The sequence below is a fragment of the Hemicordylus capensis genome, chromosome 4, assembly GCF_027244095.1.
Source record: "Hemicordylus capensis ecotype Gifberg chromosome 4, rHemCap1.1.pri, whole genome shotgun sequence".
NCBI lineage: Eukaryota > Metazoa > Chordata > Lepidosauria > Squamata > Cordylidae > Hemicordylus > Hemicordylus capensis.
The window spans coordinates 149,137,608-149,161,038 of record NC_069660.1 but is presented as its reverse complement, the minus strand read 5'-3'; the positions used below and the strand labels follow the sequence as shown (position 1 = coordinate 149,161,038).

General features: G+C 43.1%; 1 protein-coding gene and 1 long non-coding RNA gene across 10 annotated transcripts in view; one reads left to right on the top strand and one right to left on the bottom strand.

Moving 5' to 3' along the window:
- The window catches only part of HMCN1 (hemicentin 1), a 409,401-nt gene that overhangs the window by 17,988 nt on the left and 367,982 nt on the right, over nt 1-23,431 (top strand). The window lies entirely within an intron of this gene.
- Nucleotides 14,261-23,431, bottom strand: part of LOC128322144 (uncharacterized) — a 28,465-nt gene continuing 19,294 nt past the window's right edge. The window contains exons 3-4 of the long non-coding RNA XR_008305552.1: nt 22,975-23,065; nt 14,261-14,417 (exon numbers count right to left, since the gene is read on the bottom strand). This is a non-coding gene — a long non-coding RNA (uncharacterized LOC128322144). The remainder of the gene's footprint in view (nt 14,418-22,974; nt 23,066-23,431) is intronic.

The following is a 23,431-nucleotide window of genomic DNA, read 5'->3' as shown; positions in this document are numbered from 1 at the left end:
AGATGGAGGCAAAAGAGCTCCTCACACGGGCACACCTTCCTCCCAAATGACAAGTGTAAAGTGATGCACACTGGGACGAAAATCCCCAACTTCAAGTATATGTTGATGGGATCTGAGCTGTTGGTGACTGACCAAGAGAGGTATCTTGGGGTCGTGGTGGACAGCTCGTTGAAAGTGTCAACTCAATGTGTGGCAGCTGTGAAAAAGGCCAATTCCATGCTAGCAATTTCAATTGCATTGAAAATAAAACTGCTAATATTATAATGCCCTTATACAAAACTATGGTGTAGCCACACCTGGAGTACTGCATACAATTCTGGTCACCACATCTAAAAGAGGACATTGTGGAACTGGAAAAGGTGCAGAAGAGGGCAACCAAGATGATCAGGGGCCTAGAGCACCTTTCTTATGAGACAAGGCTACAACACCTGGGGTTTTTTAGTTTAGAAAAAAGACAACTGTGTGGAGACATGATAGAGGTTTATAAAATCATGCATGGTGTAGAGAAAATGGATAGAGAGGAATTTATCTCTCTCACACAGAATACTAGAACCAGGGGTTATCCCATGAAATTGGTTGCCAACAAATTTACGTCCAACAAATGGAAGTACTTTTTCACACAACACAAAATCAACTTATGGAATTCTCTGCCACAAGATATGGTGTTGGCTACTAGTTTGGATGGCTTTAAGAGGGGATTGGATAACTTCATGGAGGAGATGCCTATCAACGGCTACTAGTCTGAGGGCTATATAGGCCACCTCCAGTCTATATGGTGTTTTAACCAGAACAAAACTTAAGCAAGCAGACTAATATTGTTCAAATATTGTTCAAAAAAGTCAGCTTGAGCAAACACAGCCAGCTCAACTTGCATTTCTAAAGAGCTATATCTGCATTCCTAAAGAGTGTTTCCCTCTTATCATGTTAATGATTCTACGGCAGTGCCTCTCCCTATTTGCTCCAGTGTGTTCAGAAAAAAACTGCTTAAAACCAGCATTTTAAAAACTTGGACATACGTTGAGATAAGCTAGAATTCGGAAGACAAAGCCTGATTTGTGTGTGGAGTGCTTCAAAAGATCTTGAATTGACTTCGGGATAGGTTTGGCCAGTGTGTGAACTCACACATTCTCTTCCGAAGGAAATTCATGGTAACAGCCCTGTGTGGAAACGCTCCAGGTAGGGCTGGAAGGACTTCTTGAAATGTAGGAGAGCTGCAGCCAGTCAGTGTAGATGATACTGAGCTAGATGGACCAAGGGTCTGACTCTGTATAAGGCAGCTAACTATGTAAGGAATGGGGAAGGTACAATGTTTTGGCTGAGAGTTGTATGCCCAGGCATGAAGGGATAATGGAGCAAGGGTGGGGGGACAAATGCTCCTGGGCTGCAGGGACCCAGGGGCCACCAAAGCGCCCCCTTGTGGGGGGCCACAGAACACCCCCTCGTCCCCACTGCCACACTTCCTCCCACAGCGGAGGCCAACCACGTTAGGTTATTCCCCACTGGCCATGTGTCTTCCTTCTGCATCATCATGTGTGGCTGGTGCTGGGCATGGATGCATTTTGCCCTCTCCAGCTGGCAAGTGCTCTATTCACCAGTTGGGTGTTTCTTATTTCTCCCTTGCAAATGAGGGAGAAAAAGGAAGTGTCTGATTGGTGATGGAAGCTCTCACTGCCTGGAGAAGGTAAAGGGCTGCACATTCATGCTCAGCACTGGCCACGCCCCGTGTGGCGAGGTGCTGGCGTGAGGGGAAGGGCGTAGCCAGTATGGAGTAGTGCACTTGGTGGCAGCCTTGGCAGCCTGTCTTGGGGTCTGGATTCTGATGGGCCAGTATTTGTTGAGGGAATGCTCTCGGAATATTCCTCTCAAAACACTGAGACCAAGGTGGCAGACTGGAGTACAGAACAGCAGGGCATGGATGCGAACAGGTGTTGGCAGCCAGGGCTGATCCTGATCTTTCCTTTTCCATATAATGCAGAACTGTTCATTATGCTTGAGATGGGGCTATCATTCTCAGCAGCAATCTATCATATTCTCCCTATCATCTTCTCCCCCACAATGTTTGGGTGCACTTACCTGTGTGATGCATCATATTTTCTCATTCCCGTTCTACTTCCACTTCATTGGTTGCTGCTGGTGGTATTGGAGGGGAAATATATATGTGACATGCCATAATACAGGGGAAAGGGGAAATATTTATACAGAATAGTCATTTGTGGTAGAAGATCCATGTGCAGCGCCATATATTATTCCACCCTTGGACTCTCCTGTTCAGATAAATTTCTTCCTCACTGTGATGAGCAGAAGGTACAAGCCAGCCAATATAAAACTGAATTTGTATCCATACATCAGTGAACATTTTAGATTTCATGATTGCCTGTTTTATTACAGTAAATGCATTTATAGATCTGTGAATAAAATGCGAAAAGGGGAAAAAGAAACCTCCTTTGGCTAGTAAAAATACAGTCGCTTAAACCCTGAATTAAATTTATTAACATGTTTTTCTATTGCAAAAAAGCAAATGTTTAATTGTTACCGTATGCTCCATAAAACTATGTTCTGCAGCATAGAGATTTAATAATTGCATCACAGAATGAGGTAATTCACATCAGGTCCTAGAATAAAATAATAATAATTAAAAAATCATAATGAATTGGAGCAAATCCCAGTTAAAACTCAGAAAAGCCCATTTTGATTCTAAGTGGCTATACTAGCCTGTATATATATATAGACTTTTCATATTTGTTAGTATGGAGTGGGGTTTGGAAAAACATCCTTGGATGAAACCAAGCACTCTTAGGAATGCTCTCTAGTTCACCCAGTTGTTAACCCACAAGTGATGGGTTGACAGCTGGAAAACCCGTAATTTCTGGAGACTTGACATAAGACACACTCACTCAGTGGTTCTACCTCCTCTTTGTAATTGTTGCCATTGCTCATTTGCTTGCTTTCTTCCTCTAGGCCCAATCCACATGGCTGCCCAGAGTGGGAGGGTAAGATAAAACAGAGGCTGCTGCTCCTCCTCTTCACTCCTGTTAATGTTCATTCACTTGCTCACTGAAGGCCAATAAATAGACACTGATGCCAAACAGGTAGAGCAGCAGGGTCAAGAGGCTTCAGGGGATAGCAGTGGGCCCCATGCTGAGGAATGGAGCTTGGCAGGGGTCCAGTGATGCTGGCCCTGAATGAAAGAGAAACAGTGAGGGCAGAAGTAGTTGCTGTGCCAATAGGACTTGCCTGAAGGCCATTTTGGAGAAGGGCGGGGGGAATGTTTGGCCCATCCCACCTTATCTCCTCAGGGAGATCCTCTAGCAATCCAAGTGTTGATTAGGGTTATAGGGCCTTTCCATAACACAATGTAGTGGTGTGCCCGAACCGGTCCGGCGGCCATTCCAAAGAATGGCCGAACTGCCGGACCGGTTCGGACTGGGCTGGTTCGGGTCCGGGTGGGGGGTATATCTTTAAGGGCGGGGAGGGCTTGCTTAGCCCTCCCGCCTCCTTGCCCCCGCCAGCGCCCGTATTTAACATTATAGGGGCGCTGGAAACCAGCCGCCCCCCCCCGCCGCCGCCACCGCCGCCGCCGCGAAATCACTCTTAAAAACATCCAGCCCTCCCTCCCTCCCAGCTAGCTGCCCGCCCGCCCCCCCACCCACCCACCCAGTCGCTCACCCGGTCGGTAGATACTAAGCGAGAGGAGCTCCGGCACAGAGCTCCTCTCGCTAGGAAGGCCTCCGGGAGAATGGTGGCTTGCGCGCGCGCGCGCATGCGCGCACCGCAAACCACGCCGTTCTCCGGAGGCCCGGTCTACCCGCCGGGAAAGGGCCAGGTAGACCGGGCCTCCGATCGCTGGATGTTTTTAAGAGTGATTTCGCGGCGGCGGCGGTGGCGGCGGCGGGGGGGGGGCGGCTGGTTTCCAGCGCCCCTATAATGTTAAATACGGGCGCTGGCGGGGGCAAGGAGGCGGGAGGGCTAAGCAAGCCCTCCCCGCCCTAAAAACAAGGCCCCCCTTCGGTGCCGGTCCGGACTTCTCCGGACCGTGCACATCCCTAACACAATGAAAGAATTAACACAACAAGGATGAATGATATACATTGGTGACATTTTGATGGCATTAAGAGGTAAGCAGTTGGCATAAATGTGATGAACCTTACAAATCAGATAGCAGTAACCCTACACGTACACCTGCTTTCTTGGATTTTTGTAGCACTTTATTTCAGAAACTTCTGACTGTGCCATTGTTACCCTATAGCACCTAGAGAATAAAGATATACATTGACCCAGCTGCTTGACTCTCAATAGTCTTTGAAGATTTAGCTGTAGTTATGCGGTTGCTTTGAATTACATTTCATTGGTTCTTTCTTATGTGTGTTGAATTTTGTCTGTTAAAAATGTATGCATTTAAAATATGGGGTGTTTATGGCCAGTGTTATTGCCCAAATATAATTTACATTAGTCATGTTTCAAAGAAATGTTCTAGCTATAGTCGGGAACAAAAATAGCAAAGGGAATTGCACCTTCAAGGCATCAACATTTAATATTTCCTTGAGATGGTTGCTTGAAAGAAAGGGCTATATAACAGCCGCTCTCCAATAGCTGTGATGACCCAAGGGGTTAATATATTTGTGGGATATTATCTTAGGTTTGCAGAACTAGCCTGTGCAGCAGGATGTGTTCACTTAACATGTGCAAGGAACATCTGGAGTCTCACCCATACATGTTTTCTTAGCCATAGTAGGTTTATTAGTAATATTAGTATTGGCATTAATCTAGTGCCTGGAGGCTCCATCCATAATTAAGGCCTTTTATTTTATTTTTGTACTGTACATACACAATGATGAGGCAATTGGTTTTCCTCTGAGAGATTTGTAGGGTAAATATACACTTTGGAGTAAGGAAGTTCTTTAAAATCCAGGCTGGACTAACAGCATATTAAAGAGATAAAAATGCTAACAATACAAATATAGAACTGACGTAATGTCATACAAAATTTCTTCTCAATAAAATGTTTTATTTCATCTCTGAAAGATGTTCAGCCTAACTAAAATGTTGCTGATGGAGGAGGAGGAATGGTGGCATCCACTGGGAGTGTCCATCCTTGCGTTTGTAAGGTGCAGAGGTGGAGGAGAAAGAGATTCTCTGGCAAATTAGAACTGAAAATATGGCTGCCAACCTACATTGGGCCCCTCAGGCAACTATAGGCCCATCTCTAATCTCCCATGTTTGGGCAAGGTAATTGAGATGGTGGTGGCTGCTCAGCTCCAGAAGTCCTGGAGGAAACTGATTATCTAGACCAATTTCAAACCGGCTTTTGGGCAGGCTATGGGGTTGAGACTGCCTTGGCTGGCCTGAGGGATGATCTCCAATTAGGTATTGACAGAGGGAGTATGACTCTGCTGATCCATTTGGATCTCTCAGTGGCTTGTGATACCATTGACCATAGTATCCTTCAGGGTTGCCGAAGGTGGGATTAGATGGCACTGTTCTACAATGGTTACATTCCTACCTCTCAGGTAGATTCCAGGTGGTGTGACTTTGAGACTGTTGCTCTACAAAGCAAGAGTTACTGTATGGAGTTCCATAAGGCTCCATACTGTCTCCAATGCTCTTTAACATCTACTTGAAACCGCTGGTAGAGATCATCAGGAGATTTGGTGCAGGGTGTTATCAATATGCGGATGACACTCAAATCTATTTCTCCCTATCAACTTCATCAGGAAATGGCATATCTTCCATAAATGCCTGCCTGGAGGCGGTAATGGGCTGGATGGGGGATAACAAACTGAACTTGAATCCAGATAAGATGGTGGTACTAACTTTGGGGGGTCGAGACCCAAGAGATTATTTAGATCTGCTTGTTCTGAATGGGGTTACACTACCCCTGAAAGATCAGGTACATAGATTGGGAGTGCTTCTGGATCCAAAACTCTCCGGTTTCTCAGGTTGAGGAAGTGGCTAGGAGCGCTTTTTATCAGCTTGATATGCAGGATATGTCAGCTACGCCTATTTCTGGAGGTAAATGACCTTAAAACAGTAGTGAGGTGGGATTATAAAGGACAGGGAAGGGTGCCTTGGAGGTGGAGCAGCACTGTATGTTAAAGAAGGGATAGAATCTAACAAGGTAAAAACCTAGGAGGTCTGGAGTCCTCCACAGAAACCCTGTGGATGACAATACAAGGCCTGAAAGGAAATGTGCTACTGGGGACATGCTATCGCCCTCTGGATCAAAACGCTGACAGTGACTGGGAGTTGCAGGAGGAAATCAGGAAGGCATCAAGGAGAGGCAGGGCAGTAATAATGGGTGACTTCAATTACTTCAATTAAGCCCGCTCTCCCTGCACACGAGCAGGGCGGGAGCCCTGGGCGGCCGGATCGGCTGCCCACATGACTGCCAGCTCTGTGATGGAGCTGACGGGGGCTGGGGAGTTCAGAGGCCATGTGCCCCCCAGAAGCTCCAGCATGCCCTGCATGAGCACGCAGAGCATATTGGGGAGACCCCCAAGCCGGGAGGCTGCTTTTCAGCCTCCCGCTGGGGGTCTACTCATGAGTAATCACGGCGGAGAGCCACGCTGTGGCTACTCAAAATAAAAAAATGGGTTTGTAGAGCACGCGGTTTAAAGGGCGGGCTACTTGAGTGGGTCACCCGCTCAAGAACCACCGGGCTCCTAGCTGAGCCCGGTGGTTCTCATGATTGTAGAAAATCAGGCTAGAGGAGGCTAGCCCATTTTTCTACAATTGTGTGAATAGCCTCAGAAATTGGGTAAACTCACAGTCAGGTAATGACAAAGAAGTCAAATCTAGGGCAGAATGACTGTGCCCTAGAACACTTGGTCTTGGAACCAACCAGAGAGAAGGTGACTTTGGACTTAATCCTGAGTGGCACTCAGGAACTGGTGCATGATATCAGACCTTTTAGGGAACAGTGACTATAGTGCAACTCAACATACATGTGGGGAGAGAATCACCAAGGAAGTCAAACACAGACACTTTGAAATTCAGAAGAGGAAACTTCTCCCAAATGAGGAGTATGGTGAAAAGAAAGCTGAAAGGGAAAATCAGGAGAGTCACTTCACTCCCCAATACTAGAAGCCCAGTTAGATTGTATACCCAAAAGGAGGAAAGGTACCACTAAGTCCAGGAGGATGCCAGCATGGCTAACAGGTAAAGTCAAAGAAGCCATAAAAGGGAAGCAGACTTCCTTCCAAAATCGGAAGGCCTGTCCAAATGAAGAGAACAGAAAGGAACACAAACTCTGGCAAAAGAAATGCAAGGTGACAACAAGGGAGGCAAAAAGAGAGTTCGAGGAACATGTAGCTAAAACCATCAAGGGGAATAACAAAAACTTCTTTAAATACATCAGAAGCAGGAAACCTGCCAGGGAGGCGGTTGGACCATTAGACAATGAGGCAGAGAAAGGGATTATTGAGGAGGATATGGAGTGCAGAGAATCTGAATGGGTTATTTGCATCTGTCTTCACAGCAGAGGATACTGAGCATATACCTGTTCCTGAAACAGGCTTTTCAGGGATGGAGGCTAAAGAACTGAGTCAGATAGAAATGACAAGAGTTAATGTTCTAAACTGTCTGGAAAAACAGTCTGAAAAACTAGCAAATCGCCAGGCATCCATCCAAGAGTCCTGAAATAGGGGGAATGTTCTGTGAGAGTTCTAAACTCTACTCCCTCTGATGATTAGTTTTTTAGTCGAGCCTACAGATATTAACAAGCCTTCTCTGTGTAGCTGTTTGAATCTCCCACGGATTTTTTAGGAGGTAGCCAAATGATTTTTGGGGAAGAGAGCTAGTATGAAGGGATTGAAGCAACTTAGGGTGTGATTTGAACACAGTGACATATAAAATTAACATATGTCTTGCCTGAGAGATCTTTCCCCTTTATTGTATGGATATTACAATATTATAAATGGTACTGAAGTGAACTTAATAATGTATATTAGGATATATTTGAGACATATTTGAAGTACACCTAAAATTACAAATTTGTTTTTGAGCTCTTATGTAGGATTAATCTTTATTTAGATTCCTGTATTTGTTATCCATAACATTGAAGTTCATTTGGAAGAGAACTGTTCAGCACCTTGCTGGTGAAGTCTGCTGCTGTGGTTCCTATTGGTTATTCGGTTGGATAGTACAAGGCATTTAAAATTCTTTGAATTCATTTTCAGTTTGGCCAGAATCATGGATGACCTGTGATCATTCTAGATTGTCTTAGCCCACCAGCTTAACATATAAGTTAATATAATATGAGTACCCAGAATGTTGGGGGCAATATGCTAAATCATTGTAAACTGCTTAGAGAGCTCCGGCTATAGAGCGGTATATAAATGTAAGTGCTATTGCTATTGTAAGTGCTATTGCTAATATATTATATCTCTCATTTAATGTTGATGGGATGGAAAAGGCTAGAAGATCCATGATTTGTTTAGGAAACTTCCTTTGTTGAGTATTGGAGAATAACATACTACAAAACATACTTTATTAAATATATACGTTACAAGACATAGTTATCCCACTTACTAAAAGTTTTAATAAATTTTGTTTCTTATGATTACTTATACAGGTCTTAATTCAGAAATAGGACAAAATTAGAGCAAGGGGACTTATATTCCCCTCCCTATAGAATACAGAATCTTATCAATAATACCCAATATCATTTTTTGTGTCTGTGATGTTCAAACCACAGAGTACTGGAGATGCTTTGCCCTGAGTTCGAAATAATTGTATCATATCGACTTTATCATAGTTGGGTTGGCTCTCTCCTTCTCAAACCGTTTGATAGTGGGATGATCAATCACGTTGGGACAGACTTTTTCTTTTCTAATTTCCCGTAGTGGAGTTCAAGATTATTTACTGATTGCTATTGATGTCTGATGCCTAGTTTAGGACCCTTTAGATTCAACTAACACTATTGCATTTTTTCTTTGTTTTGGTTTTGAAGGATAGACTTTGTATGTAAACTTGTTTGCCCTTGTTGGAGTCTCAGAGATGTAACCTTTCTGTTTCTACTTGTAATACTAATAAAAGCAATTTTTAAAAAAGAGTCCTGAAATAACTCAAATGTGAAATTGCTGGCCTCCTTGCTAAAACATATAACTTATCCCTGCAATCAGACTCTGTACCGGAGGACTGGAAAGTAGCCAATGTAACACTGATTTTCAAAAAGGGATCCAGGGGCGATCCAGGAAATTACAGGCCAGTTAGCTTAACGTCTGTTCCAGGCAAATTGATGGAAAGCATCCTCAAGAAAAAAATGGTAAAGGACATAGAAGAACAGGCCCTGCTGGAAGAGAACCAGCATGGCTTCTGCAAAGGTAAATCTTGCCTCACCAACCTTTTGGAGTCCTTTGAGAGCATTAGCAAGTGTGTGGATAAAAGTGATCCAGTTGACATAGTATATCTTGGACTTCGAAAAAGTTTTTGACAAAGTTCCTCATCAGAGACTCCTGAGAAAACTTAGTAGTCATGGGATGAGGGGACAAGTACATGTGTGGATTGCTAAGTGGTTGAAGGACAGGAAACAGAGGGTAGGTATAAATGGAGAGTTTTCACAATGGAGGGAAGCAAGAAGTGGGGTCCCCCAGGGATCTGTACTGAGACCGGTGCTTTTTAATTTATTCATAAATGATCTAGAAGTAGGGGTAAGCAGCGAGGTGGCCAAATTTGCAGATGCTACCAAACTCTTTTGGGTAGTGAAATCGCAAATGGATTGTGAGGAGCTCCAAAAGGATCTCTCCAAACTAGGTGAGTGGGTGACAAAATGGCAAATGCTGTTCAGTGCTGGCACATGTAAAGTGATGCACACTGAGACGAAAACTCCCACCTTCAAGTATACGTTGTTGGGATCTGAGCTGTCGGTGACTGACCAAGAGAGGGATCTTGGGGTCGTGGTGGACAGCTCGTTGAAAGTGTCAACTCAATGTACGGCAGCTGTGAAAAAGGCCAATTCCATGCTAGGGATCATTAGGGAGGGGATTGAAAATAAAACTGCTAATATTATAATGCCCTTATACAAAACTATGGTGCGGCAACACCTGGAGTACTGTGTACAATTCTGGTCACCATCACATCTAAAAAAGGACATTGTAGAACTGGACAAGGTGCAGAATAGGGCAACCAAGATGGTCAGGGGCCTAGAGCACCTTTCTTATGAGGCAAGGCTACAGCACTTGGGGCTATTTAGTTTAGAAAAAAGACGACTGTGTGGAGACATGATAGAGGTCTATAAGATGGTGCATGGTGTGGAGAAAGTGGATAGAGACAAATTTATTTATTTATTTATTTATTTATTTATTTAAAATATTTCTATACCACACAAAACTTGCATCTCTGAGTGGTTTGCAATTAAAATAATTTAAAACATTAAATCAATTAACAATTAAAATCATTTAAAAGATTAAAAATATTTAAAACCCAGTATTAAGATTATTTAAAACTATAAATCTAATTAAAAGCCTGGGTGAATAAACGTGTCTTCAGTGCCATTTAAAAAGTTGCCAGAGATGGGGAGGCTCTTATTTCAACAGGGAGCGCATCCCAAAGTCCAGAGGCTGCCATGGAGAAGGCCCGTTCCCGAGTAGCCACCAGGTGAGTTGGCGGCAGCCGTAGGCGAACCTCTCCAGATGATCTTAGCAGGCGCTGGGGCTCGTGGCAAAGAAGATATTCTCTTAAATACCCAGGGCCTAAGCTGTTTGGGGCTTTATAGGTAATGACCACTGACCAGCACCTTGTATTTTGCCCGGAAATGTATCGGCAGCCAGTGTAACTCCTTCAATACAGGAGTAATATGGTCTCTCCTAGATGACCCAGAGACCAATCTGGCCGCCACATTCTGAACCAACTGCAGTTTCTAGACTACATACAAAGGCAGCCCCACATAGAGTACATTGCAGTAATCCATCACGGGGGTTACCAGCAGATGTACCACTGTTCTGAGGTCATTCATCTCAAGAAATGGAAGCAGCTGGAAATTAGTTTCTAAAATGTATAAACTGTTGCTTTTGGAGGAAACAAGAGACGAAGTGGTTAAAATGACTATGATAAAATGGGCTCAAGATGCGGGGCGTAATATAGAAATGGCAGCCTGGGAAAAGTTATGGAAAAATGATTTAAAATTTACTGCATGTTATGCTATCAAAGAAAATTATTATAAAATGATGTGTAGATGGTATCTGACACCAAAAAAATTGGCATTAATGTATAAAAATTTTTCAAACAAGTGTTGGAAGTGTGGACATTTTGAAGGCACATTTTTTCACATGTGGTAGACCTGTGGGAAGGCTAAAGCCTATTGGGATCTGATATATAATGAATTAAAGAAAATATTTAAAATAACATTTTCTAAGAAGCCTGAATCCTTCCTGCTGGGAATAACACAAGGTGCAATATCTACAACCAATTTAACATTTTTAATGTATGCCTCCACGGCGGCTAGAATTATATATGCACAGAAATGGAAGTCTAGTGAACTGCCTTCAAAAGAAGACTGGCTGTTAAAAATTTTGGAATATGCGGAGATGGCAAAACTTACAGCACTATTAAGAGATCAAAACTTGGAATGTTTTAAAGAAGATTGGAAACCATTTTTGTTGTATCTAAAGAATTACTTTCCTACTATGGACTTGACAGCAGGGTTTGAAATTTAGTATAAATCGCAGGTTGGTTAGATTAATTATGTTTGTAAGGGTTTGAACTTATGTTTTGAATTATTATCATAGCAAGGGTAAATGTTATAGTTGTTGATTCACGAAGAAATGTGAGCGGGAAGTCCACCTTTTATGTGTGTATTTTTAATGAATGATAATTTTGCTATTGTTAAAATCAATAAAAATTGAATTTGCAAAAAAAAAAAGAAATGGAAGCAGCTGGTGTATCAACCGGAGCTGATAAGAAGCACCTTTGGCCACCGCCTGAACCTGGGACACCAGGGAGAGGTTCGGATCCAGAAGCACCCCCAGACTGCATACCTGTTCCTTCCGGGGGAGCATGACCCCATCCAGAACCAGCAAATCGAAATCGTCTCCCGAGTTTTGACCCCACACTATAAGTACCTCCATCTTATCTGGATTCAGCCTCATGTGTTATCCCTCATCCAGCCCATTACTGCCTCCAGGCAGACGTTTAGGAAGGTTATGACTTCTCCTGATGATGTTGACATGGAGAAATAGATTTGGGTGTCATCGGCATATTGATAATACCCTGCACCAAATCCCCCGATGATCTCTCCCAGCAGTTTCATGTAGATGTTAAACAACATCGGAGACAATACGGAGCCCTGAGGGACACCATACAAAAGTTCAGATTTTGAAGAACAACAGTCTCCAAGAGACACCATCTGGAATCTGCCTGTGAGGTAGGAGCGGAACCACTGCAAAGCAGTGCCTCCCACCCCCAAATCTCCTCAGACGTTCCAGAAGGATACTATGGTCAATAGTATCAAAAGCTGCTAGATCCAAAAGGACCAACAGAGCCACACTCGCTCTGTCAATTCCCAATTGGAGATCATCCATCAGGCCCACCAAGGCAGTCTCCACCCCATAGCCCACCCGAAAGCCAGTTTGAAATAGGTCTAGATAATCAGTTTCCTCCAAGACCACCTGGAACTGCGAGGCCACCACCTTCTCAATCACCTTGCCCAAATATGGAAGGTTGGAGAGAGGCCTGTAATTATTTAACTCTGAGGGATCCAAGGCAGGCTTCTTCAGAAGGGGTCTAATGATTGCCTCCTAAAGACAAGGAGGCATCCTGCCCTCCCTCAGAGAAGCGTTTATAATCTCTACTAGGCCCTCTACCACAGCCTCCCTGCCAGATAGTATAAGCCATGTTGGGCAAGGATCAAGAGGGCAGGTGGTAGGCCTCACCATTTCAAGCAACTTGGAATTCTTCTCCCTCTCACATAACACTAGAACCAGGAGTCATCCCATGAAATTGATTGACAGGAAATCTAGGACCAGCAAACGAAGGTACATTTTCTACACAATGCATAATCAGCTTGTGGAATTCTCCACATACCTGTTTTCTCAGGCTTTTAATTAAAAGCCTTCTCTGTGGCTGCCCCGGGGCTCTGGAATTCACTTCCTGTTGAAATAAGAGCATCTCCTTCTCTGCTTGCTTTTAGGAAGACCCTCAAGATGTACCTGTTTTCCCAGGCTTTTAACTGAAATTTTAAAATTTTAATATGTTTTTATCTACAGAGATTGTTTTATTTCTTGTGAATTTTAACTGTTTATACTATTTACATTTGCTATGTTTTAACTTTGTACACCGCCTAGAGATGTCTATATCAGGTGGTGTAAAAATGTGGTAAATAAATAAACAAATGAATAAATAAAACTAATTTTAAACTCTTTTACTATGTGGAGTTGTTTTAAATTGTTTTTGTTTTATTTTTATTAGTTTTGTGCACGCAACCGGTCCGGCACGGGGGGGGGCTCTTTAAGGGCGGGGGAGGGTGTACTTACCCCTCTCACCGCTTTCCCCCCTCCAGCGCTCCCTGCTTTATAAGCATTTGTGGTTGCAGGGTACCTTCCTGCTGCCCCTACCCCCATTCCTCATCAAAAGGCTTCAAAAGCCTCACTGCACGTGCACGCGTCGTGCGCATGCCTGACATGTGCACACATGCGACACAGGACGTGACGTGCACACGTGCAGTGAGGCTTTTGAAGCGTTTTGATGAGGAACGAGGATGTGCTCCTAATGTGCTGGGGTTCCTTTCCCTAATTATCAGTGGTGTGTGTGTGTGTGTGTGGTTTATCCAAACTGTTCCTCCATACATACTACAAATATTAGTTTAAACTAGTATTTGTAGTTTAAACAAATATTTTGTTGTATTTATAAACTAGGATTGATAACTAACCACCCCTTCATATGATTAAGAACATAAGAACAGCCCTGCTGGATCAGGCCCAAGGCCCATCTAGTCCAGCTTCCTGTTTCACACAGTGGCCCACCAGATGGCACTGGAAGCCCACAGGCAAGAGGTGAGGGCATGCCCTCTCTCCTGCTGTTGCTTCCCTGCAACTGGTATTCAGAGTCACCCCATCTCTGAGCCTGGAGGCAGCCTATAGCCAAAAAGACTAGTAGCCATTTTTGGACCTGTCCTCCATTAATTTGTCTAAGCCCCTTTTAAAGCCATCCAAGCTGGTGGCCATTACCACATCCCATTGCAAAGGGAAAGGCACCCTGGAACATTGAGAAGGGGAAAGAATGTCCATACAGCTTAGAACTGGATTACCTGGGAGAGTGCCTTCTTTAGTATGATCCCCACTGCATGTTAAGGTCATCAGGAGAGTTCTGTCCTTGGCTACCGCCAGCTCACAGGATCAGGCGTTTTTTCTGTAGCTGCTGATGGGCTCTGGAATGCACTCCCTATGGATATTTGAGCTTAAGAGCTTTAGCAACCTTTAAAAGAGCTGTAAAAACATATATATTTTTAGCCTGGACTTTAGTTAATATTGAAATGATATTAAACTGGTTCTAATTTTTATTGTTTCTAATGAGTTATTTTGTTTTTATCTGTTTTTATATTTGTGAACTGCCTGGAACTATTTGGGTGAGACAGTATAAAAATCAAATAAATAAAATAAATAATACTCATGGTGCACACACACCCTTATTGCATGTGCTGGTGCCAGTGGATGAAGTCTTACCTGAGCACTGTGGGCAACAAACCGGTTTTTTATTTTGCCTAAGTTTAGCAGACTATGGTTTGTGCAAACCACAGTTTGTTCACAAACTAGGATATCAAACCTATTGTTGCAAATCCTGACTGGAAGCTTCTTATTTCCTTCCTTCCTGCAAAGGAGGCAGTGAAGGGGAGGAGGGAGTGTGTGAGCCTGAGGATTTGTGTTTGATCATTCTCATAACAAACTATGGCAAACCATAGCACTTTGATCACTACATGTAAAATATAGAAGCCATTAGGAGTAAAGTATAAATTCTCCATGAATTAATATTTATCTCTTTTTCTGTTGGAATCTGGGAATACAATTGATTGCAAAAATGCTATTTATGGAGGTCCCCCCCCCCAGCAAAGCAGCTCTATCCAACTAACTTTTAATTCAGCTTTTAAAAACACCATCTGTTGTCAGACATAGGCCACTCATGAAGCAAGGGTTTAAAACGTTACCATCACTCTATGTGCAAAGTGAAATAAGGCTCCTGTGGGATGAAAGAGCAGGAATCTTTCAAGAGTATAACCCACCAGAATAGCCTGAACTGTAGCTTCACTGACAGTGCCATATGAAACGATTTCTTCATGCAACATGGGAAGAGTTTGCTGAGGATGGGTTCTGCTAGTAGGTTCTGCTGTTTACATGTGACAGCATGCTTCACTCAGAAGATATATGTGGAGATACCTTGACATAGCGAGAGAGTGCCTGAGATTAGGATCCAAACAGCTTACTGGAGTTGATTGGAACTTCTCCCTTTCCCTATCCCTCAGAAGCATAGTTGCAAGGTGAAGGGGGATGGGAAGACATCTGACGTTCAGCTCCTTCCCCCCACACCTCTCTCTTCCTGTGAGGAAAGAAATGGAGTCTGTAGCAGCTGCACCTTTTTGGACTGGGTGAGGGGAAGCATGATGTCATGTAGTCTCAAATGCACACCAGTCCCTTTGCTACTCTAACATAAGGCTCCACACCCAGTGCCTAATGTGTTACATAATATAATAGCCAGCCTCTATAGAGATGTGAATGTTAATTATTCAAGGTGGAGAAGAATAAAGGACATCTTCCCACACACAATACGCTCTATTTTTAAGGAGTGCAATGATTCTCTAGTTGATAGAGTAATATTAAAATTGTGCATTCCCATTATTTCTTTTACATTGTAAAGGATTTCATCTGTTCAGATCACTTATGTAAAAACATCCCATTTACAGTAGGCTGGACTGGACAATTCATTCTGACTTGTCCCACATGATTAGGAACGTGAGCATATGGATATGAATATGGACATCGAGCCCCTCTCCAGTTGCACCATCTTGCTGTTGCCTAATCACAAGGGGTGATAATCACACAAGTCTAGACTGCCCCTCTATTTGCCATTCAGATAGGATTTAAATTGCATGTGGTGGCTTGGATGAACCTCCTGCCCACACAATTATGTGCTGATGTCCCAGCATACTGGGAAGCTAGTAGGATATATGTGTTCACGATGTGCTTCAATCGTGTGGGATGGGACTGGTTAGAAAGTGTTGGCTATACTAGGCCAATGTTTTAATGTTAATACACTGCAAATTGAACGTTTTATTGTAACTGATCTGGAATGTCACCACTACTTTTTCCAAAGAGAAAAGGAAAATTTGAAAGCTTATTGTGGAAAGTTAGGAATATATCATGGTAAGTTACATAAATAATCCTCTTACATAAAAATTACATAAATAAATTATGTCTATTATGTGTTTATGTAAATACATAAATCATCCTCTGTAAATCTGTAGTTTACCAATACAGATAGAGGCTATTCTCACAATTGGTCGAAATTGGGCTAAGGGAGCCTAGCCCGATTTCGGCCAGTCATGTGCTGCAATAGGAGCTGTGTGGCTCCCGGCAGCAAACTTCCCAAAGTACCCCTCCCCTTAGCCGAGCTTAACGATGTGAACATTCCGTTAACCTCATCTTTTTGATTGTGTATTGGTGTGGCCCCACACTGTGCCACACCAAAACACACGGGCTCGGGGGCATCTTGGAACTTCCGGGGGCCACGCTGCCCCCGATTCCCGCAGCCACTGCCGGCTCCGTGATGGAACCAGCAGTTGTGTGGGTGTCCAATCTGGCCGCCCAGGGCTGCAATTGTGATTATCTGTGGGGAGAGCGGGCTAAGCCGGCTCTCCATGAAACCCCCCTAGCCTCATACAGTAATTTTTTCAGGAGCAAGGTTACATGTAGCTACTATTTGTTAACTCTTGATTCACCCTAGACACTGAATGTGCATTGGCTAGGGCAACAGTTTCTATGCATTCTGTATCATTCATTAATTAGGAACCATTTATATATCAGGTTATGCCCTTGTGCCCTCACAACGATGGTTCCTATAAATATGCAGCTGAGTCTTTTTTGGGGAGGTTTTCAGTTTAGTGATAGTTGAAGTCATACTCCCGTGATTCCACACTGCATCTTCTGCCAAGAGGGTAAGAAGAGACTGATTTCTGAAGGAAGGAAGGAAGAAAAACCTGACTGCTGTTTGGAACTTCATTGTTTCTGTCACCATGTAAAATATAACCTACCTGCTTATTATATCAGCTAGGGCGAGTATATGCAGCTAGAATGTTTTTTGTTCGTTCCCCTGCTTGCCTTCAGTTCTCTGTTCTCTGTTATTAAACGTAACATAAATTACCCAGGCAGGATTTTATCTAATGTTATGGTAGTTAGTTACCCCTGTTAACTTGGCAAAGAGGCACCTTTTAATGTGGTGATTCTCTTTATTTAGCAGGGGGAGAGTAACTGGCCCTATTGACCCCCAGCACAGTACCTCCAGTGACTGTTGCTGGTGTCTGTCTTATGTTTCTTTTTAGATTGTGAGCCCTTTGGGGACAGGGATCCATCTTATTGATTTATTATTTCTCTGTCTAAACCACCCTGAGCCATATTTGGAAGGGCGGTATAGAAATCGAATGAATGAATGAATGGTAACTCATTTGCCCTTTGGGGCTACTGAGACAGTGGGAGGGCTCTCACAGTCCCCATGGTGCCAGCTAAATGGGAAACCAGATATTAATGCTCTCAGTTTATGGTCATAAGAACCTGGACATTTTAGTAGATGTTGGGTTGGCACTGCACCAATCCAACATATAAAAGAGATTGACAACTATAGATCTTAGATTAACGGTCTCCACTCAATATTGGGCTGGCATGATGCCAACCTGATTGCTACTAAAATATGCATGCCCTCAACTCCTGCTGTAGGCTTCTAGTGGCATCTGGTGGGCCACTGTGTAAAACAGGATGCTGGACTAGATGGGCCTTGGGCCCTATCCAGCAGAGCTGTTCTTATGTTCTTATCTGGATTCTTATAACTGGAAAGGAGGAGTGCGAGCACCATGCATTAATCTCCAATTTCTTGTGTAGCCATTTTTGTGGGGATTGAGATTGGTCCAGTATATTCTTAGGCCATAGGGGAGTTGGGTGTTCAGAGGTTAGAAACTGGCAATGTTTCTCAGTACTCCAATTAGATCTCTTAATCAAAGCAATCACTCTACCTCATGGCACATAAAAGTCTAACTGCTATTTAACTCAGTAGGTGGTGGCCGTGGATTTTTCTGTGTTTATCCCTGGGGTTTATCCCAGGGTAAAGGGAAGGGTAAGGACTACCTAAAGAACCTCAAGGATGTCACAATAATTTTAACATTTTTCTATAAATATGAATATAAGATATATTAAAAATTTACCCAGCTGATGATTTGGAGAGAGGCAGTATTTTGTTGAACAAAACAATGTACCAGTTTGCATCCCAGCCCAGCTATATGTTTAAGGCTGAACTTTGGGTAAGACTCTTAGTCCAATCCTACATTTACTCAAAATGAAATCTTGCTGATTTCAGTGGGACTTACCCATGAGTATGTACAAAGGATTGCAACTTTAATAGTGCATAAACAAATGTGGGACTAGTTGTGCAAGTATGTGGATGTACATTTGAATATTCTTCTGCTCTACTATCCTTTTAACTGGAGATTCCAGGGGTTGAACCTGGGGTCTTTTGAATGCAAAACACATGCTCTGTGAAGAGCTATTGGTTCTTCCATTTAAGTCTCTTTGGCACACAGCTATGGGCCAAATTGAATGGGAAGTTAAACTTAGCCTTGTGTATTTGTTTCTTTTAAAAGTAAAATAGTAGTCAGGGAGTGATCAGGATTGGAATCATGGTGTACATTAGGAACATGCTGTGGCAGGAAAGGGTTCCTGCCACACCATGGTCCTAATAAAACTACACAGCTGAAACGACTAATAACCCTGAAACAGAAGCATCTATTGGCACTGCCGATGCATGATTTTTGGGCTTGGTTTTAATCAGGACTTCAGTGTAGTGTGAGAGGGTTAAATATCCTTGCCCTGTACTCTGTGGTGCTGATCCTGGTTGCTCCTTCCTCATGGCTCCTGTTGAATGCATATGGCTGAGAAGGGAAGAGGTGGATATTTAAAAGACAGTAATCTGATTTTCCAATTGTGTGATTGCTTTTGCACAAAGTAGGCCTAAGTCTGAGGAGTTTCATTACAACCATTTTTCTTAGTCTGATCATTCAGTTCCTTTTAAATTCTTCTTTTCCCAGGGCTAGCTATTAACTTTTCAATGACTCTTGAATTCTCGTCCAGTACAGATGTGTCCCAAAATGCAGAAGGCAAGAAATATCATAGTTACGTTGATGAGTGCTGCAGAGATCATCTAATGTAACCCTGCATTTAAACACTCATATAATTTTCTTCTCATGGGCAGGAGCAATTAATTGTAGTTTCCAGACAGATTTTGCTCAGATTAGAGGGTACTTAAATTGTGATTTAAAAGTTTATTCCAGCGTTGCAGAATTCCATTAATCTCCTATAAAGTTAGTGCATTTAGCTACCCTTTTATGCATTCCTGCAGCACAGCTGAGGGTCAGTTCACACACTGGCCACATTCACATGTTCCACTCCCCCCGCCCGTCCCTTCTCTCCTGTCCAAATCAGTGAGACTGCAGAGAGGAAGGGGAACTGGCAGTGTGGGCTTCCTTTTGGCATGTGCTTCCTTCTGGCATGAAGGACAGCTCGTACAGCCAATCACGGCTGGAGTTGAGCTTCCTTCCTCAACTTCGGCTGAAGGGGATGCGGCTTGCAGTCCTGAATTGGGACGCAACGCAGGCTGCACCTAACCTCGGGTTGCGGCAAAGAAACACACTACAACCCAAGAGTTCGAATTGGAGTTAGAACAACCGAACCTTGGGTTGGTCACTGCATGGAAGCGGAGTCGCACACATTCGCATGTAACAGTAAGGAAGCCTCTGCCCCTCCCCCCTCGCCGAATCTCCGCTTCCGTATTATGTGCGAAAGTGGCCTTTATGTAGTATTTGCCATTGTGGACATGACAAAGTTTGAAAGGGAGATAAAGTATGTAAATAGGATAAACATGTGAAAACTCAACGCCAGGGAGTGATCACCAATTGCAGCTCTTTGTGCATGCACTTTACCACCTTTTGTTCACATTTCTATAGACATATCTCCCCTTTACTCTTTCTGGTGTTCACTGGAAGTTTGCAGTGTTCATGCAGCAAGCATAGGAATTTACCAGTTATTCTGTTCCACCCTCCACACCTTCACTTGTATCATGTGATTTTCTTGAGTGAACTAAAGTAATTTGCTCCACAACCCCTTTCTGCAGTGCACCTGCTTTTTGTCTAGAGATCAGAGCTCATCCTATGAGGGCTTTTTGGTGGATGGTCCTGACTTGTAGCAGAGCAGTTGAATTAGGTGGCCTTCTGGTTCCTTTTCACTGCTTAAATACATCTGCTTATTAAACTGGCTATTTGACCAAATAGCTATACGCCCTATTTGCCTTTGTCACTTAATGTGTACAATGTTACCCATGTGGTGGGGCCTTCTTGGTTGCTGCCCCGAGATTGTGGAATGCGCTCCCTGCTGAGATACGATCCTCCCCATCTCTGGCAATTTTCAAAAAACACCTGAAAACCTATCTTTTCACCCAACCTTTCTCAGCTTCCTAAATTTGGGGCTTTTAAATATCTGGTTTATTTTAAAATTAAAAACCCGATTTTGGGATTTTAATCACTGTAATTGTTTAATTGTTGTTTTAAAATGTTTTTAAATTATTAATTGTTATATTGTTTTAACTCTTTACTGTTTTAGTGGTTTGTTTTAATTGTAAACTGCCCTGAGCCATTTTGGAAGGGCGGTATACAAATTAAATCGAATCAAATCAAATCAAATCAATCAATCAATAATATGGTTGGATCATAACCTATGACATGGTACAGGCTCTTAGCCAGCCTCAAAGTATTGCGGGGGAATTGCAAAAGTCAGGGATGGGTTATATGCCCTTTTAAAAACAATTTGCAGCCTGGGGCACTCATACTGAAATAGTGGGAAAGTCAACAGAAATTGCAATTTTCTGAATCATTGATTCAATATCTAATATATGCAATAAAATTTCACATTTCACCATTAAATTTCACACACCCCTCTCTCTCAAGAGTCCAAACACACACGTTTACCCATAATAAATATTTAGATATAAAAAGAGACCTTTGGTAAATGACATTTTTCTTAATACAATATTGCGGTGTTGAACTTCAGTACAGTAACATTAATAAGGCTTAATTAATGCCTATTAAAGAAATTCACTGTAATCACAGATGCTCCCTTCCCCTCTATCAATAATTTATGCATGAGCTCTTAGGTCTTAAGTTGCAATTCAGAAACCAACAGCTTGCATCATGGTCTTCATGCTCCCAGGAGCCATGACAGGGGCAGAGCCACTATTGGGCGAATGGATTCAAAGAACCTGGGCCGCCGCTCCTCCAGGGCTCTGATACCCCCACGCGTCTGACATCAGACGTGGGGGGTGCTGGTTTAGTTCCTGAGCGGGGCCACGCAGCCCCGTTCAGGAGTTAAATGGCCAGCGCTGCATTCACAGCGCATGTCAGCTGTGAAAAGGGCATTTATCTTTATACAATATGCATTGTATAGAGAGAGAAGACACAGAGAAAAATTTTCTCCCTTTCTCACTACACTAGAACCAGGGGTCATCCCATGAAACTGAAGGCCAGGAAATGTAGGACCAACAAAAGGAAGTACTTTTTCACATAGCACATAATTAATCGATGGAATTCTCTGCCACGGGATGTGGTGATGGCCACTAGCTTGGATGGCTTTAAAAGGGGCTTGGACAAATTCATGGAGGACAGGACTATCAATGCCTACTAGTTTGGTGCCCACGTCCATCCTCAGAGGCAAGATGCCTCTGAATACCGGTTGCAGGGAAGCAACAGCAGGAGAGAGGGCGTGACCTCAGAGGCATCTGGTGGGCCACTGTGTGAAACAGGATGCTGGACTAGATAGGCTTTGGGCCTGATCCAGCAGGACTGTTCTTATGTTTTTATGCTCAAGTGCTGACACCAATTTCAAGCAAGCATTGCACTTAAAAATTCTTCAGCTGGTGGTGCCATTCAACCTTTTCAGATCCAAGAACTTTTTTTAAAAAAAAGAACATCACATTTCAAGACTTTGTGGCAGAAGGTAGTAATTGTGTGCTTGGAAATATTTGGGCAATGTTGAAGTCACAGAACTGGGAGAGATGGCTGCATAAGGTGGAATGGATTCAGTGCCCTCCATAACTGTCTTTCCTACCTATGTATAGCAAAATCAAAATAAATAATGCAAAGTAAGATTTTTGTGCAAGTGCATAGGCTCCCAATGGTCCCTATATACCAAGGACAGTCCCTATTTTCTGGAATCTGTCTCTGGTAAATCTTTGTCCCTGTTTTTGCCTCTTGGGGATGCTCTTTTTGTGCGAGTTGCTGAAGTTGTCATTTTCAGATTTCTGTTGCCTCTTCATTCTCTAGAAATTAAATGTCTAACAGGTTTGGTGGGTGCATTGTTTCTGTAAATCAGGGCTGCACAACTTCAGCCCTCCTGCAAATGTTGGACTACGAATCCCATCAACTCGACCATTGTAGTTGGGGACGATGGGGGTTGTAGTGTAAAAACAGTTAGAGGGTCAAAGCTGTGCAACCCTGCGGTAAATGGATGCACAACACTAAGGCATTATCCAGTGCCCAGCATATATTATCCAGCATATAGCGGGTGGAATCTAGTCTTCAGCAATGTGTAATAGTGAGGGGGCTTATCCATGGTATGAGAATTGGTTTTGTTACAAGTGTATCCCAGTATTCATCTGTGAAATGTTGGACAGCATGAGCTTGATTCATCTGGGTTTTTTTGGTATAAACTGGTATATTTGGCTCTACAAGTATTTTATTACCTGCTTTCTGTTTGTGCCATGCTTGCAGTCAGAATTGTTTTCCACACTTCCTGAGTTGCTTGGGGTGGCCTTTCCCAGACATCAGGCTTCACTGCGGGATTAAGAGGGGTGAAGTACTGTGAGTTATGGGGCATATTGGATATTTCAAATTTGCCAAAAAAAACCCCGACGCAAAAAGAGGATTTTTTTTTTTACTCTGGACATAAATTGGGCAAAGCTCCAATGCACAATAAAAACCCAAATTGTGTATGGAGTTCTCCCTGATCGCTCTTGGGGATTTCAATGTAGATGATATGCGAATGCACACCAGCCCTTCCCATGGTGAAGGAAAGTAAGATCACCATCTGGGAACGTCCTTGGTCATGCCCTCTAAACATTCACAAGCATGTCCCTGTTTTCATGAGGGAAATATTGTGGGATATGCAAATATTTTCAAATTTTCAGATTTATGCAGGTC